At 38.1% G+C, this 18979-nt stretch overlaps 1 protein-coding gene and 1 pseudogene across 3 annotated transcripts in view; one reads left to right on the top strand and one right to left on the bottom strand.

Annotated features, from left to right (window-relative positions):
• The window catches only part of POC1B (POC1 centriolar protein B), a 97618-nt gene that overhangs the window by 66471 nt on the left and 12168 nt on the right, over positions 1-18979 (top strand). The window lies entirely within an intron of this gene.
• LOC123386796 lies at positions 9429-17665 on the bottom strand (annotated as a pseudogene).

Raw genomic sequence — 18979 nt, 5'->3', positions numbered from 1 at the left:
AAAAAAAATACTAAGATGTACTGTCAAAGACTTCAGATAATTTCATTTTCAAGTTACTTTTATTCCAGCATTATTTATAATAACAAAAAGATGGACACAAATCAAATGTCCTTTTAGAGAGTATTAGTTAAATAAAAGCATAGTATATATCAGTAGATGGATTATTGTTTTTTTTTTAGTAGATGGTTTATTATATAGCCATACCATATTTAACAACAGCTAAATACAATGTGTGTGATTCTGGATTTGATCCTTGGTCAGTGGGAAAATTGCTATATAAGGACATGATTAAGACAATTGGCAAAAATGTAATATGGGCTGAATATTAGATAATAGTATCAGTGCTAAATTTGTATTTATGGAAACGGTCTTGTCCTTAGGAAATATCCACTATAGTAATTTAGATAAAAGAGGCATAGTGTCTATAGCTTCTCCCAAAAGATTCAGAAAAAAAAAATAGATAATGATATACCAGATGTGGGAAAATATCAACACATGAATCTAGATGGATATATGAGAGTCCTTTTCATTATTTTTGCAACTTTTCTGTATGTTTGAAACTATTTCAAAGTGAGAGTTAAAAATCACTTACATATCTTTATAGGGAAGTGTGATTTTTATTTTTCAAAGTTTTTAAATATGAATTTTATTTATCTTTGTATTAAGTGAAAAAAGTATTATGAGCAATATGATTCTAATTTTGTCAAGGGAAACAAATATTTTTATCCATTTAGTGGAATTCTTAGCATCTTGTATGTATTTTATACTAACCTGGGCATCTGAAATTTGCCCAAGGTCATCCGGTCAGTGTGTAACAAAACTGGATTTTGAACTCTATCTAGTTTTAGAGAGTGTGCTTTTAACCACTGTGTAGTGTGAATATGTATGTTGAAAAAAAAACAAAAGCAGTAACTTTTCCTAATTATACAAAGAATGAAAAGTAGTAAAAAAAAAAAAATGAGAAAACACATGTACACCCTCACACAAAATACAAGAAACATAAAATTACCAGGAGACAACTGTTGGTAACATGTAAAATATAGTCTCCCAGGAGAAGGTTGCTGCTGTTAGAAGCTCAGAGACTTGAAGAAGAGGCCCTGCCCTCCAAGCTCAGAGGACAGACCCAGTAGAGGCGGACCCAGACTTGTGAGGGGCACGGCCACCTGGTGCTCGTGCCTGGTCAGGGTCAAGGCTGTTGTGGGAAGAGGCTGACTCAAGCAGCAATCAAACAGGGGGAAGAGTCTCTCTCCTCTGGCCTCTGGCCTCCTTTTGGCAAAGCCTACCAAGGAAGCCCCTGGAAAGAGAAAGCTGTAGCTTGCAGAGAGGCCCAGTGTCAGCATCACAAAACAAAGTTTGAATGGTGGATTTGGAACCAAGAAGCACACTCTGTGCGAGGAATTACTGAATCAAAGGATAGGAACTTTAGGGGCTCCCGGGGCACTCCGTGGGTTAAGCCTCTGACTCTTGATTTCGGCTCAGGTCATGATCTCATGGTTCGTGAGATCGAGCCACTCCTTGGGCTTTGTGCCGGCAGCACAGGGCCTGCTTGGGAGTTTCTCTCTCTCCCTCTCTCTCCCTCTCCCTCTGCCCCTCCCCCGCTTTTTCTCTCTCTCAAAATAAATAAGTAAACATTAAAAAAAAGGATAAGAACTTAAAAACAAACTGTAAGTCAAGTTCGCTCTAGAATGTGTATACAAATTTGGATTCCCACTAATAATATATGGGAGTGCCCATTTCCCATACCTTAAAACATGTATATCAGGTGTTATATTTATTTAATTATTGTTTAATTTTTAAAAAGTCTTTGTAATAGATGTTAATTTTTTTAACAACTTGTGAGCTTTTTAAAAATATTCATTTTTTACAAAAACTGGATATAGTTATAATATGTACAATGTGATGTTTTAATATATCAGTACATGGTAAAATGAGTACCACTGTCAAAATAATTAACCTGTTGTCTCCCATGGTTACCATTTTGATGTGTGTGGTAAGAACTGTGACTTGTGAGCTTTGACTTCTTTTCATATTTCTACTCATTTGTATTTCTCAGAATTGCCTATTTGTATGTTTTGGCCATTTTCCTATTGTTTTGTTCATTTTAAAATTGGTCATTTTATTTTTTTTAAGTTTATTTTATTTATTGAGAGTGGGAGAGAGAGAGAGAATGAGCAGGGGTCAGGGGAGAGAGGGAGGGAGAGAATCCCAAGGAGGCTCTGTGCTGTTAGCACAGAGCCCAGTGCAGGGCTTGATCCCACAAACTGCAAAATCCTGACCTGAGCAGAAACCAAGAGTGGGATGTTTAACTGACAGAGCCACCCAGGTGCCCCAGATCCTTAGGTCATTTTAATTAATAAGGTTGACCCCCTTTGCTATCTACAGTATGTTTTCTTTGTTATTTCCCCTTGAATTCTCTGATTATTGATAGGTTTAGTTGCATTAACTTCTTGAAAAATATCATTAATTTAATTTTATGGTTTCTTTGGAGTTGATGCAGAGAAAGTCCTTCCCTACTCCCCGAATATATCTCTAGCTACTCTTCTTAAGGTTTTATTTTTGACAATTAGATCTTAAATTCTAAATCAATTAATTTTGATCATAAGGTACAGATTTGTAGTTAACAAAGTTATCTTCCATTTGTATTGTTGCTTTCCTTACTGATTTCTACTTTCTTAAGACTAAACTGTTATATACTTGTGTCTGAGACTTTGTCTTCTGTCTTACTGATCTGTTTGTTCTCGATCTATTATCATACCTTTTTCATTATTGTTGCTTCAAGTATTTCTTCAAAATATAGTGCACAAGCTTTTCCTTCAAATGTTTCTTGGATATTCTGGCCTGTTATTTATCCATATGAACTTTAGAATTATTTTGTCAGTTCTCCAAAAACATCCTTTTAGAATGTTGATGGGTGTTGCATTCCATTTATAAAATAATTTGAAAAGGATTGCCAACGTTACCATCTTGTGTTTGCTCATCCAGGTATATAGTATTATAGACATTAGGAGCATTCTCCTTACGTGCCTGTGGTTTCCATAAAAACAGCCACCATTTTATGTACGACTAAACATTTTATCTCCTTCTTGAGAATGCACATAGACTCTCTCCACAAATTAGTGTTAAAGAGGTTAAAGTGACCAAAGTCACACCAACTATGAAGTGATGGAGGCAAGCTAGGGCCAAGATGGGACTAAATCCGGAGCTCAAACTCTGACCTCCTACACTCTACTTCTGCCCAAATACTTAAGCTACCCAGACCACATGACTTGTCATTTTGTATCCTAGTTTTAGCTTCCTTGTTATCAACATGGCTTATCCTGTAAATACGTTTTCACTGTCGTGTAATATAGTAGTCAAAAAAGCCTAATGAGTATTTTTGGGGGGAGAGAGGGGGGACAAGTATTGAGGACCTCTGGTTGGGAGCATATGGAGAAATAGGCCCTAGTGTCAATGCTTATAAATAATTGGTTGCAGAGCCTACTTTGGGATTTTATACATTACCTATTCCCACTTGCCTGAGTACTTAAATCTTCTGCATATACCAGACTTTAGCAAGCACACACATCCTTAGCTTAGTATTAGAATCCTCACCAAAGAGAACTGTGTTTGAGACACACTGTCTGTCATTGATTATCCAGGAGGTGTGCCATATGGTGTGCTCATCATAGCTTATTCAAGCCTGATTGTGTGGATATAGCTTCCTGGTAAGAACAGTTGAGCTATCATATCTTTAAATCCCATTTATGATAATATTATGGCTTTACCTCCTTGACGGGGCTTTGTTGTGAGGTCTCTTTTCCTGCTCCCCCCAGATCCACAACCTCATCCTATTAACTGGTTTTCATTTTTATTTTGTTCATTGTTTTTTAAGAAAGGATACTCTTTGTGGCAGGAATTGTAAGTGCGTAAGTTTTCTTTGGTGGTGTTAATGCTATTGGTGTGTGCAGGTTTTATTTCCTTTGTAGAACAGATGATAACATCAGTTTCCATTAGATTTGGTTACATGTGATTTTTATTAAGTGAATCCTGTTTTCCACTGACTTTTATTTATTTATGTATTTTATTATATTTTCCCCCCACTGACTTTTATTTTTAAATGGAGCTAGGTTTTCTTGGTGAATATCCTTAGTTTGCTGGGCTAGAAATCTTGTGAGCAGTGCTCGAAAGTCTCCCCAAACTCAGAATATTTTATTTGTTTGTTTCTATTGATTTGAGACACTTTTTCAGCTATACACTTATTTGCAGAATCCTAGCCGTCTCCTCCAAACTTTCTTTGTCTCTTGCTGTTATTATTTCTTAGATCACAGAGTTCCAAAGGATCCAGTCCTTCCACGTTCTCTGCTCCTCAGACCCCCCTCGTATCTCCTCTTTGGGAGCCATTATGTAACAGAATTGTGTTACAGTGTCTTACCTTGTCCCCATAGGTGGGGACGTCTTGTGGTTCACTTGGACCGCTTCTGTTTGAAGCTTCAGGTTCAGTAAAGTGGATCTGTGCCCTACTTTGTCCATTCTGTAAAATTATATTATGTAAAATGAATTCATTTTAAGTGACGTCTAGTATCAGGCAAATTACCATGCTGAGAAATGTTATTCCAAATTCTGAAATATGAACTTTGGGATAATAATTAATAACTTAATGAAATTTGGGGATGATAAATAATTACAATAATTTCTTATCTGAAACAGAATTGGAAATGCATTATTAATATAAAGTGAAGACAATTGTGTGCTTGGGAAAATCAATGGAAAATTTGAAAAATTTGACTAAGAAATGTACTCTCCCAGATTTGTATTTTTAGAAAATTCTGTGTACTTTCTGTATAATTCAGTACACAGTAAAATTACTGAAAAAAAATCAAGATGTTAGTGCTATTTAAAAAGTTATGTTGTGGGGGGTGCCTGGGTGGCGCAGTCGGTTAAGCGTCCGACTTCAGCCAGGTCACGATCTCGCGGTCCGTGGGTTCGAGCCCCGCGTCGGGCTCTGGGCTGATGGCTCAGAGCCTGGAGCCTGTTTCCAATTATGTGTCTCCCTCTCTCTCTCTGCCCCTCCCTTGTTCATGCTCTGTCTCTCTCTGTCCCAAAAATAAATAAACGTTGAAAAAAAAATTTTTTTTTAAATAAAAAGTTATGTTCTTTTTTTAAGAAATCATTTATATGTGTGAGTATTCTGTGAATTATAAATGCATAAAACTATGGCCATTTACCGGGGCACCTGGGTGGCTCAGTCGGTTGAGCATCTGACTCTTGGTTTCAGCTCAGGTCATCATCTTCTAGCTTCATGGGTTCGAGCCCTGCATTGGGCTCTGCACTGGCAGTACAGAGCCTGCTTGGGATTCTCTCTCTCTCTCTCTCTCTCTCTCTCTCTCTCTCTCTCTATCCCTCCCCCACTCACAATGGCTCTATCTCAAAATAAACAAACAAAAATAAATAAATAAATAAAATCCACTTAAAGAAAAAAAAAGCTATGGCTATTTACATTTTGGGCATGAATATATCAGAGGGTCACAGCCTTTACTCCCACCTCTGGGAAAAACAGTCACTTCCTGGTATACAATTAAGTGACATGAACAATCTCAATGCAAATAAGAGTATCGTTAAAGAAATACATCGCCATTTTTCAAATTAAGTATACTAATAGGTTTACCAAACAGAATTGAGAAAAAAAAATTAATTTCAAATAAATGATAAAATAAATTTTCTCTGAAGTATACTTAAAACTCTGTATTTAGAGAGCAACAATTTTCTCTGAGATGTATTATTAACTTTTTAATGAAGTGTTAACATCTTTTTATTTGTGCGACTGAGCTAGTACTATTTTAACTATCCGTTAGTCAACGGAAATGACATCCGTGGGGTTTGTATCTCAGACTATGTTTTGTTTATTTTTAGTTTTTGCTTTGGCACTTCCTCCAGGCAGTTCTCTCGGCAACTGTGACGTCGGTCCTGCCTGTCGTGTGTCTTACGCAGTTAAGCTCTTCCATTCTTTCATGCAGATATTCTAGCTCTTGTATCTAGCCATTAACTTATATAATATTTCCAATAGCATTTTTAGTCAATTTTTTTTTTCCTAAACGCAAGGAGGATCGAGATTTTATGAGAATCTAGGCAATGAATTTTAAATGGAAAAAAAAAATCAGAATGTACTAAAAGTTTTTGTCTTTTCCTCCTGCCTCTATCCCTGCTGGCGCCAAAATATTTCTCACACCAGGACGGGAGATTTGGATCTGGCCATGATAAGTAGAATTTGCTTTTTTTTAACTCTGTTTCTGGTATGCCTGGCACAAGAGCATCTGGAGTACTGGTCGACTGTACATGGAAACTGTGGCCAAAACCACACTTGTTATGATGAATAAAAAGGCCAGTACATATGGAACCATTTACTCTTTGGCCATAGGTCAGCAGGCCCCAGTTGAGTGACCCTTGGGAAGGAATAGAAGATTGCTCAGAGAACTAAGCACAGATGCGCTGGATTTCTGCAGGACTCGAGCTCAGGGTGGTGAGCCTTGTGTTAGTGTCATGAAGGGAAGTGATTCGGCCTATGAGGAGTGGGCTCAATAAGCATCGTTCATTCATTTCTCAAAAATGAATGTTCCAGGTCCTAGTGGAAGCAGGAGTCTGGGGAGAAGGATGCATGTAGGTTATAATGGTAAGCAACAGATATCATGGGGAATTACATGGTACGGTCAGAGTATGAATTGGGGGCATTTGACTACATCAAGTGTGGGGGGTAAGGTGGAATCACAGAACATTCCCCTGCAAAGACATTTGACTTGTCTTCCTATTCAAAATGTCGTCCACGCGTGGTTTGCTTGAGCATCACCTGGAACCTTCTTAGAAATGCAGATTCTCCAGTCCTATCCTAGACCTGCTGAGCTAGACTCTGCATTTTAATAAGATTTACATTGAAATATGGGAAACACTGATCTGAAGCTTTAGCTGAAGTTGAGATGAGAGGGTTAGAAGTACTGGAGGGTCCTAGACAGAGGGAACTGTGTGTGTGTAGAGACTGGCTCGCAGGGGAGCTGATATGCCTGAGGGACTGAAAAGAAGGCTGGAGCCCAGGGACGGATGGGAGCATGTAGTATCCTGGCGGCCAAGAGAGGAGTGTTTCAAGGAAATGGTAATATCAACATAGCTGAAAGCCAAGAGAAGGACTGGAAAATGTTTGATGAGTTTAGCAGAGATTTGGAGGGCTTTTTCGATGGACTAATACAGGTGCAAACCAGTGTGAAGTGAGTTGAACAGTGACTACAAGGGGAAGGGTGAGCAAAAGAGACAGCTAGAATAGATTATTCTTTCCTTTTTATTCAATACATTTGCTGAGCATTGTTATATACCAAGCAGTGAGAATGTACAGATGAAAGACTAAGTCCAAAAATAGTGATATATGCCTAAGTTGCTATGGGAGTGCATGAGCAGAGTGGCTAAATAAGGAATGTGTGTGTGTATGTGTGTGTGCGCACAAGCACACATATGTATGTGCAGACTAGAGAATTAGGATTGGGGACAGAAACTTTAATCAGAAATAACCTCCAAAAGAGGGCTGATACTTGAGCAGATTCTTTAAGAATTTTTCTGATACAGGGAGCAAGGACAGAGCTCAGTTTCTACATAGACCAGAAGGCTTGAGAGGGGATGGTGAATTCAGAAAACTGTGGACATTACTGGTTGGCTGGATCGTGAATGACCTTGAATACCATTTGAAGCTTTTTGAATTCACCCTAAGAATCTTTGGAGGACCAGTGAAGGATTTTAAGCAGGAGAGTGATGAGCAAATCTGAATTTCAGAATACTCTGAAAATGTGTTAAGGGAGGGAGAAGAGGGAGGTGAGACTGGGGGCATAGAAAATTAGGGGGCAGTTGCAGTGGTAATCCAGATACAAAGTGAGGAGTTCTTGGTCTAGACGAGTAACATAGGGAATGAAGAAGAGGTGGCTGATCTTAAATTTGGAGCTGCTGGCTAAATAATGGCATGTTTACCAAGTTAGGAAATAGACATCGGTTGGGTATGGAGCATCCAGTCCACATATAGATTTGAGAATCTTTAATTGATTGATCAAGCCATAAGGTCGCACAGGGCAATCCCTAAACTTCACTCTGTAGTAAATACTGTAGTGATTATGATGAACAGATGACCAGCTTTAATCTTACCCCATTCCTCAAGAGGGATCATTATCAGACTGTTCTCTTTGAGAGATACTGGTTATCTGATACATACTGTGACTAAAATATGGAACAGATAAAACTGGTCATGTTTGATGGCTGTAAGTATTGGACCTGCTTTAGTGGTGGCACAGCTTCCTCTTTAAGAACTTCCTGCCTCTTCGTGTGTGTGCGTGTGGGAGTGCACGTCCGCACACAGATTACCCTGGTTGCTAACCACTCTTTTACACAGAGAATCTGGTTTATGTTCTCTTTGACTCATGGCACCTGTGAAAAGTATGTTTGAATTTTATGATAGTATTTGTTTTTTCCAGGAGGATATTAAGTCGTTTATTAATTGTGCATGATAATGGATGATACATAAATTTCAGTCCCATCTATACTTTTATCTGATACCATAATTCAATTTGGATATATTGCATAGGATGTGCCAACGATCATATTAATCACCAAATAAACTCTGTGACTTTCCTTGGGTGACCCTTTCACCATGAACTCCAGGTCACAACACATTAACTGTCAGTTCAACTACGCCAAAGTTTTTGGAGACTGTGGCTTCCATGTCCAGGCACATCGCAAATAAATCTCAAATGGAACCTGGTATCACTCTGAAGGAATTCTAACTTTACATTATTGAGGTAGTTTACCAAGGTGGCTTCCGAGTAAGCTAACTTTACACACCCCTTTTTAAAAAAGACACATTGACTCAGCACCATGATCAGACTATTGCATTTAGCAATTTGCAGCATGGGTGCAACAAAACAAAACAACACAAAACAACAAAAACACCCTACATTAAAACCCTTTCTTGGAATGCCTTATATTGTCCACATGACAGAAAGTAAAACAACCTGTATATAATTAATCACAAATAGTCTTCGACTTTTCTGCCCATACACATAAGTATTGTCTAAAACATTTCTCTGTAGCTGCTAGGCCCTGCTACCACTGTGCTTGGCTGAGTTCATAAATCTCTTGTAACCAGTAGCTTCCCTGTCACTTTTCTGGCTTTCCTCTCCTGCTAAGCTTGATTTCCTGGCAGTAATTAAAACCTTCTGCCACTGCCATAGCTACTGCTGCTGCTGGAACCACCATAGCCACCTTGGTTTCGTGGTTTGGCAAAGTATTGGCCTCCACCACCATAGTGGCCAGAGCTTCTGCCTCCAAAATTTTCTGGGTCCAGAATTTAAAGATTGTTGTAGTTACCCAAACCACCGCAGCTCCTGCCACCCCTAAAATGACTTTCCATCATTATCAAATGCAGTCTAGCCATCCCCTCTGCCGCCATAACCACTACCACTTTGGTAGCCACCAAAGCCACCTGACCAATGGATATTTCCTCCATGACCAAAGTTTCATTCCCACCAAAACCACCTTCGCGACCACCACCAAAGTTTCCTGAACCACTTTGCCATCTTTGGCTGGATGAAGCAGTAGCCATCTTTTGCTTAGATAGGGCTCTCCTTAGTTGTGGCCATTCACAGTGTGGTGTTTTTGAATGACAGTCTTGTCTACAGAGTCATGGTCATGAAAGGCTACAAAAGCAAAGTCCCTCTTGTTGCCACTGTCTCTGTCAGTCATGATGTCAGTCATTTCAACTTTTTCATACTGTTCAGAATAATCTCTTAGGTGATATTCTTCAATGTCTTCTCGAATGCCACCAACAATCTTTTTCACAATTAAGTGGACACCAAGTCTCTGAGAATCTTCTCTTGAGAGAGCGCTCTTTGGTTCCGCAATTCTTCCATCCACTTTGTGTGGCCTTGCATTTGTGGCTGCATCTACCACGGTGGCATATGTGACAAACCCAGAGCATCTGCAGTGCTTGGTGTTTGGATCTCTCATTACCACACAGTCCGTGAGCGTTCCCCATTGCTCAGAATGGCTCCTCAGACTCTCATCGGTTGTTTCAAAGTTCACATCTCCAATAAAGAGCTTCCACAGCTGTCGGGACTCTTGGAGACTCTGACTTAGGCATGATGGGACAGGAAGGGAGACCTTAATGCTTACTCAGCAGTGTCTAGGGGTAGAAAGTGAGTTTTGTCACAGTATTTGAAAGTTATTTCTTTCAATTACCATGGGGGGGGGGGGAATTAGTTAAAAAGTATGGTAATTAGTTAAAAAGAAAAAAAAATCTTTGTCTATAAATGCAGTCATTATTTTTATTGTATTTGGCTTCTGGATTTCTTCCACCAGCAAAATAAGAAAGGGGGAAACACCCACATCTTTCGACACACAAAAATGTAACAAAGAAAAATATTGTATCTCTATCAAAGAGTACACTATTATCATAGCATCTTATTTTCAGTTATTTATAATGAAATATCTGTTACTGATGGTCTACTCATAAGCTATTCTTCCTGGAGGTTTTATGCCATAATTTTCAATTACGTCCAGTTATATAATCTTCATCAAGGGGTTAAATATTTTAGATGAGATTCATACATTTAAATGTTTGATGTTAGATTGGCTTCCTGTATTAAAATCAGGAAACCATTTTTTATCCATTAAAACGAAGAGACCAAATTTTTAAATAGGTGTTGTATCTTTGCCTACTAAATTTCTTTTAAAAATATTGCATACATTTTTCAGGCAACTGCCTGACAATGGAAAACTTGTTTGTTTGTTTGTTTTCTTTTTTATAAATTTTTTTTTCAACGTTTATTTATTTTTGGGACAGAGAGAGACAGAGCATGAACAGGGGAGGGGCAGAGAGAGAGGGAGACACAGAATCAGAAACAGGCTCCAGGCTCTGAGCCATCAGCCCAGAGCCTGACGCGGGGCTCGAACTCCCGGACCGCGAGATCGTGACCTGGCTGAAGTCGGACGCTTAACCGACTGCGCCACCCAGGCGCCCCTGTTTTCTTTTTTAAAATTACATCTGCAAATGTCTTAATATTTTATTTTGATTTGTCAAACAGTGATTTTAATTTTACATGTGCATGCAGCATATACTTACTCATTTACCATCAGATAGCATTCATTTACAATGGTTCATTCATTTATTTATTGAAATGCAACCAGCCCTTATATGGCTTATTATTTCATTTGAGAAACCAGACATATAAAGAGGAGTATAAAAGAGATCCTTGGAGTATAATGGATAGAGAAATATCTTTAATTCAACAAATTTTATTAATTTGTGTGACCCTTACACCTTATTCAGCAAAGTGTCACTGTGTAAAGAAAGGTAGCTATGGCTTCTGCCCTTCTAGAAGCTTGTAATTTAGATTGTATAAGATTTGGGACAGGACATAATAAGATAATACTGATGATGGTAGGTAAGTGAATACAAACTATATATTAAACTCTTCTATATTATTTATTTACTTATTTATTTATTTATTTATTATTTAAATGTTTATTTCTGAGAGAGAGACAAGAGCGTGAGCACGTGAGGGGCAGAGAGAGAGAGAGGGAGGCACAGAACCCAAAGCAGTCTCTGGGCTCTCAGCCTGACATGGGCCTCAAACCCACGAACTGCAGGATCGTGACCTGAGCCGAAGTCGGACGCTTAACTAGCTGAGCCACCCAGGTGCCCCTGTATTAAACTCTTTACCTACATTTTCACAACAACCTTATGATGTAGTTCAATGTTGTCTTCTTCATTTTATAAATGAGGAAACTAAGGCCTAGACAGGTCAAGTAATTTGTCCCATGTCATACAGTTAATACACAGAAGATACAGGGTTAACGGTCTATGTGACTTGATGTCCCATTCACATGGCCACCATATTATAGCATAGAAAATTACATGATGTTACAAATAGCAGAAATGCAAGGAAAAATTGTTAATTGTCTTAAGAAGTAAAATTGACTTTTTATAGAGATTTAAATGAGGGGCAAATTTCATCTATTTGGGGAAGATAAGGAAAGACTTCACTATTTAGCAGATGCAAATTAAAGTCAACTAATACAATGTACACTGTGTATACTGAATTCTCATAGAAAGCTTTCACTCTCTGTTTTTTGAAAGGTTTAATGAATGATAAATAGACAGAAGAGTGGTTCTCATACCCAGCTGTGAATATATATAACTGTTATAATCACAGTTATTGTTAATTGTACTATAATATTCACATTATGCTACATGATGAATAGAACAATAAATAAATAAATACAATATTTGCTCTCTAAAAGATGTTCTGTAAAGCTTGCCAGTTTTCTGAATTGTAGCTTTGTTAAATGATTGGATAAATTCTTGTCTTAAAATTGCCTCTTCGTAGCATTAAAAAAACAAATACAGTAAGGGAGCTAAAGTCTTATTCAAGTGAGCAAAGCATGATTTACTTTGTGTGTACAATTGAAAAGAATTATCTCATGACTTTTAACACACAGCTCACTTCTTTTGAATCTGGCACTTGAAGAGTTTTGAGGAACAGAGAATAGAGCCTGTGAGAAGGAAACGGCATCATTCATCTCTGAGAATAAGCAAGCTCAGGAAATAATTTTTCAGAAACATTTTCCAAATAATGCCCCTGATTCTAGGATAGCTTTATGTTTCACAAAAATACTGAGGATGGTTATTTGAGGATATACTTTGACTTGTTGATCTGGTTGGCTTTCTGTGTACAGATCTTTCTCGACTTCCCAACACTGTTACATCCTGATAAACTGCATTTAATACACCTAACCTGCCAAACATCATAGCTCAGCCTTGCCTATCTTAATTGTGCTAACTCCACATTAGCCTGCGGTTGGGCAAAATCATCTAACACAAAGCCTATTTTATAATGAGTTGTTGAATATCTTATGTAAGTTATTGAATATTGTACTGAAGATGAAAAACAGAATGGTTGAAAGTGTATCAGGTGTTTACCGTTGACATTGTGTGACTGACTGGGAGCTGTGGCTCATTGCCCTTGCCCAGAATCACCAGTGAGCATCATACCCCATGTATGTTGATAGCCCAGGAAAAGATCAAAATTTAAAATCTGAATTGTGATTCTACTGAATGTGTATTGCTGGTACACCATCATACATTTGAAAAATTGTAATTTGAAACATCATCGTAAATTGGGCACTGTCTGAATAACTATTATGATACCAACATGGTAGTGATATATTTGCTTTTGAGGCACATATGTTAAGATTGAAATGATACAGAGAATACAGAATAACATGAAATTAATAAAACATTACATGGCATTTTTGGAATGTCATGTTTGTAGATAGGGTGGCTCCATGTCATTACGACGTTAATTCTCCTGAATAAATCTACAAATTCAAGGCAATTCTAATAAACCTCCCAGTAAGATTTTTTTTTAAGATTTATTTATTTTTGAGAGAAAGCGCAAACTGGGAAGGGGTGCTAGAGGGTACAGAAGATCCAAGGCAGGCAGGCTCTGTGCTGACAGCAGTGAGCACGATGTGGGGCTCGAACTCAAAAACCGTGAGATTAAGACTTGAGCCGAAGTCGGATGCTCAATCAACGGAGCCACCCAGGTGCACCCCCCCCTCCGCTTTTTTTTTTTAACTTTTATTTATTTTCCTCCCAGTAAGATTTTTAATGAAACCTAAAACGTTGGTTTTAAAGCTCATATGGAAGAGGAAGGGCCAAAAATAGCCAATTTTTGGAACAGGACAGTTTTGAAGAAATTTGAGGATTGGAGATTCATTAAGCTCTAAATGTGGTATTGTTACAGGGAGACAGAGAGCCCACAATGAGGAGCACATAAACAGAGCCACACAATTACAGATGGTCGGTCGTGAAAGGCCCGGCTTTGCAGACACATGAAGATGGACTGGTCACTAAATAGACCGTTCAGTAGATGCTGCTGGGACAACTGGCTAATTGGGAAAAAATACATGATTATTTTCTTACTTTTAGCCACAAACAAAATCAATACCAGAGGGGTTAAAGGCCTAAATGCAAAAAGCAACACTCAGAACATCTAAAAGAAAACAGGAGAATATACTTATACATTCCTAGTGGGCAAGGATTCCTTAAACACAATACAAAATGCAAAAATTACAAAGGAAGATTTAGCAAATCTGACTACATTTAAAACAAAAACTTGTATGAATAAAGACAATCCCATAAAATAGAAGTGAAGACAAACCACAGAGTAGGAGACATATTATACATATAAACAACAAAGTACTGGTATCCAGAATGTATAAAGAACTCTTAAATTAGGAAGAAGAGAGGTAGACCAATTAAAAAGTGGACAGAGGGTTTAAACAGACAATTTACAGAAGAATGATAATATACATATAAAATGATAATATAAAAAATGATATATTTAATGATATATATAAAAATGATAAAAATATAAAAATGATAATGATATATGTAAAAATGATAAATGATATATATAAAAATGATAATATAAAAATGATAAAATAATATACATATAAAATATACTCGAGTTACCAGTAAACAGTGAAATGAAAACCATGGAATTCCATTTCCTGGCCATAATTTTGTTAAAATTTAAAATGTCTAACAATTAAATACTTATTTTATAAAAAAGGGGAGATTGTCTTCTCATATGAGAATAAGTTTGGGTAATATTTCGGAAAATATGTGGTAAAACTATGACTTTTCCAGTCTAGAGAAACGGTTGCACCTGTATACAGGAGACATTTATAAGACTGCTCATTGTAACCCTTAATGCGAGTAGAAAGAATGTATAAATTGTAGATTAGTTGATCAGCGGAATAGTATTTGACAGTGAAAGTGAACTAGACTTGGCTGCATCACCATAGACAAATCAAAAACTGTTGATTTACAAAAAGTTCTAAAAGGATATAATACAGTAGCGTTGCATTTTTAAAGTGTGTAGTTCTAATACATGCAAAAGCTGTACTATTATTTAGGGATGGCTACAGATGTGGTAAAAAGTAAAGGGACATGAATTGGGATGATAGATAATATTCAAGATGGTGTTATCTTTTAAAAGGGAAAGGAAAGAAGATAGATCAGAAAAGGGTCCACTTTCTTTCTTAAGGTTGCTTTAATATTCTCTATACATTTTTACTGAAAATTTTAAAGCATAGTTGGCACTTTTTAAAAAGACAGTTACTAGTTGGATAAAAGAGAAGGATTACTGATTCATCCAAAAATGTTAGTAATGGGGCACCCGTTAAGCATCTGACTCTTGATCTCAGCTCGGGACCTGATCTCAGGATTGTAAGTTAAAGCCCCACATTGGGCTCCATGCTGGGCATGGAGCCTACCTAAAGAAATGTTAGGATTGCAGTGAGGTTGCATTTCTTAATCACTCATGTTTTAATTCTCTCGGTTGCTGTTGTGCACACAGAGAAGGGCAGTTTTCTAAAAGGTGAACAGATGGCTCTTTTGAGACATGTGGGTGAAACTAAACCAAATATGGCTTTCCACGTCAAACTTCCATTTTCTCCAAGATGTAATACTTGAATATAAAATATCTTTAAGAAACACATCATTGTATAATATAAGCTATTACCTGCCTCAAAATTTAGACACACGCACATGCACGCACCTTTTTTAAACAAAGAGTGAAGTGTCATAGTTTGCGTTTGCCTAATCATGTAAGAGGTAAATCGTATAAGGCCGTTTTTGTACAGATTTTATATGTCCTCGTTGTATCCTGCAAGTTCGTGTATCCTTCAAAGTTAATAAGCTTCTCTAGAGATGAGAATGAAGATTAAAGACAAAGACAGACAGTTGATTTGTTGCCACAGCTGCCTTCTCCAAGGGGATTGAATTAAACATTCAGATGTTATAGTTGATAGCTGCATGGGGATGTGTTTTTCAAGTCTTCTGACAAAAACAAAATTTCCAATTTGGTTTGAAGAAGAAAAATCAAAACCCTCTGTAAAACCTTATCCCTGAAGCCTGAAGGCTCTTTCTTTGAAGAAAAGACATATGATTTCTCCCAAGGGACAAGCAGAAGTCTTTGTCAGCTCAGCCAATTTAGTTTGGGAGACACAAATTTCACATGACATTCTCTGATTTTATCCAAGAGATACTCTTAAGCCAGTAAGACTGGCACAGGTGGGTATGTTTTTACAAGGTTATACAATACACTGTGCAGATGTACACAATAGAAGAGATGTGGTTACCTCCTTCAGGATTTCCTTGCTAGCAATTTTAGAAATTGCGAATGAATCTTGTGCTGTGGTCCTGTGACAGTCCCACATGGGTGACTCTATAGCTCCTTTTTCTGTTTTCCTGATTGGTTTATCTACTCCTGTTAGCACAGGCTTCTGATCTGAAGGAGAGAGCTAAAGATAGAGCAACACTCTGAGTCACTTCTGAAAGACAGCCATTTTCTCTCTGTCAGGAATCTCAGATGAACCCAGTGACTGTCTGAATCCTTTGTGCTGGTGCTAAACTCTGTGTAAAGCCTCCTACTCTTTGGCCACCACTTCCTCCAGTCCTCCAATTTTGATAATTCATCAACTCTAAAAGGGTCTCCGATCCATTGAGCCTCCTGCCTTGTCACTGCCCACCTCCTGTGTCTGCGTCCCTCTCCTTTTCCTCAGATTCTGTAGTCCATTATTACGGCCATGCTCTTGTCCCTTCCTCCCTCTGTTGTACTCACCCAGAAATTTTCAACCTGGTTAAATCTATTTCTTTGCCTACTCTGCCCTAACACCCAAGCAACTGATTTTGACTAGACAGTCATGCTGACTGATTGCACCTTAAGTGTATTTACACAAAGTTCCAGGGCACTCAGCACTGCCTAGCCAACTCATTCACTGAGTAGCTATCACCTCACGGCCCTGTGACATCAGTGCTCTCCTTCTGCTACTAGATCTTTTCCATCGTCTTTAAAAAGGAAAACTTCATCTGACCCCTCTTCCTTCTCCAGCTCCTGTCTCGTTGCTCTGTTCCCCTTTAAAGCAGAGCTCCCCAAAAGAGCTGCCTATATTCAATCTTTATTTCGTCATTTTCCACTCTTCTGAATCCACCTCAATTAAATTTTTGGCCCCACCATTCTGCTTGTGTCACGGCCCCAGTGATCCATCTATCTCAGGCTTTCTACAGCACTTGGTCCTGGTGACCCCTCCTTCTCCTTGAAAGTCTTCCATCACTTGGATCACCACCCTTCCCACGTCATGAGCCACTAGTCACCTTTCCTGCTCCTTCTCTTCCTGCCTTTTGAAGTCTTTGCAACTCTTCTCTTGTTTGACTCCCCCACCCAAGTGATCATAGGCCCATGGCTGTAATATTTATATGCTGAGCACCCCAACTTCAAGGAGACAGAAGCTCCTGTACTTGGGACTTTTCCCAGACCTTGCTCTGTGTATCTCTTCATCTGGCTGTTCATTTATAAAAACTGGTAAATAGATACCACTTATCACTCTCCACAACTTCTCCACAGAAATCTAGAATCCTATACTTCCAGTGGCATTCATGACTATTCCCTTTGGAAGTGTCTCAAACTTGAGATGCTTAAAATTTATGTTCTACCTCTCCTACTAAAAAAAAAAATACATCATCAATGAAGCTACATTGTAAGATAGCACATTACCCAGCCTTCTCTTCATAGCCCTGGTGATTACCTGACATTACGTCACATATCTGTATATTTATTTTCTTGTTTCACCCACTTGATTATAACCCCATGTTGACGGGATCTCATTTATTCATTCCTTATAGTAGGCAGCATAACGATCCTTTAAAGATATCCATGTTTCTATTCCCAGAATATGTGAATGTCTTTTCTTACATGGCAAAAAAGACTTTGCAGACATGATGATGTTAAGGATCTTGAGTTGGGGAGATTATCCTGGATTATTCGGGTGGGCCCAATACAATCACTGAGTTGCCTGTAAGGGGAGGAAGGAGGCATGAAAATTAGAGAAGGAGATATGGTAATGGAAGCAGAGATTAATGTAATACAGTCAGGAGCCATGGAAAGCAGTAGTCTCTAGAAGCCGGAAAAGGCAAGGGACAGACTCTCTCAAGGGTCTCCACAAGGAACACAGCTCTCCTGGCGCCTCTGCAAAACCTATCTTGGACTTCTGACCTCCAGAACTTTTAGATAATAAATCTGTGTTGTTTTAAGCAACTAAACTTGTAATTTGTCACAGCAGCAGTAGGACACTAAGGCACTTATGTATCCCTGGCATTTAGAATTTCTCTGATGTGTAGGTGCTAAATAAAATAATGCTGTTTGAATGAGTGTTATATCTTCATTATTTTAGATTGCATATAGAGATTATTGAAGTTTCACATTTGTATTCTAAATGTTATTGAAAGTAAATAATCCATTCTTTATTTGAAAAATAATAGTTACCTTTATTTTTGTCCAGCAAAAGATTTTTTTGTTATCGTAGTCTGTTTCAGGCAGGCATTTTATAACTGTGTGTGTGAGTGTGTGTGTGTGTGTGTGTGTGTGTGTGTGTGTGCGCGCGAGCGTGCAGTGATTTAAAAATTTCAGAATATCCTTCGGCTCAGGTCATGATCTCGCAGTTTGTGAGCTTGAGCCCTGCATCAGACTCTGTGCTGACAGCTCGGAGCCTGGAGCCTGCTTCGGATTCTGTGTCTCCCTCTCTCTCTGCCCCTCCCCTGCTCATGCTCTGTCTCTAAATAAATAAATAAATAAATAAATAAATAAATAAATAAATAAATATTAAAAATTTCAGAATATCCAGAATGGAAGGGACTTTGAAGGGCATTCAGTAGAATTTCCTGACCTGATGCTTGTATATTTTTCATAATATCCCTAACAAATGACCATCGCAAGTCTATTTTAGCATTTTCAATGATGGGAAACTCACATTAGCTCACATCAAGACCACTTTGGATAGACTTTTCTGACTTTTGTCTGTTTTATTCTGTAGTTTCAGAATTAAACCAAGACTAAAATCATTAGTTATA

The sequence above is a fragment of the Felis catus genome, chromosome B4 (genome assembly GCF_018350175.1).
Source record: "Felis catus isolate Fca126 chromosome B4, F.catus_Fca126_mat1.0, whole genome shotgun sequence".
NCBI lineage: Eukaryota > Metazoa > Chordata > Mammalia > Carnivora > Felidae > Felis > Felis catus.
The sequence above is the reverse complement of the archived record's forward strand: the minus strand, read 5'-3'. Positions and strand labels throughout refer to the sequence as shown.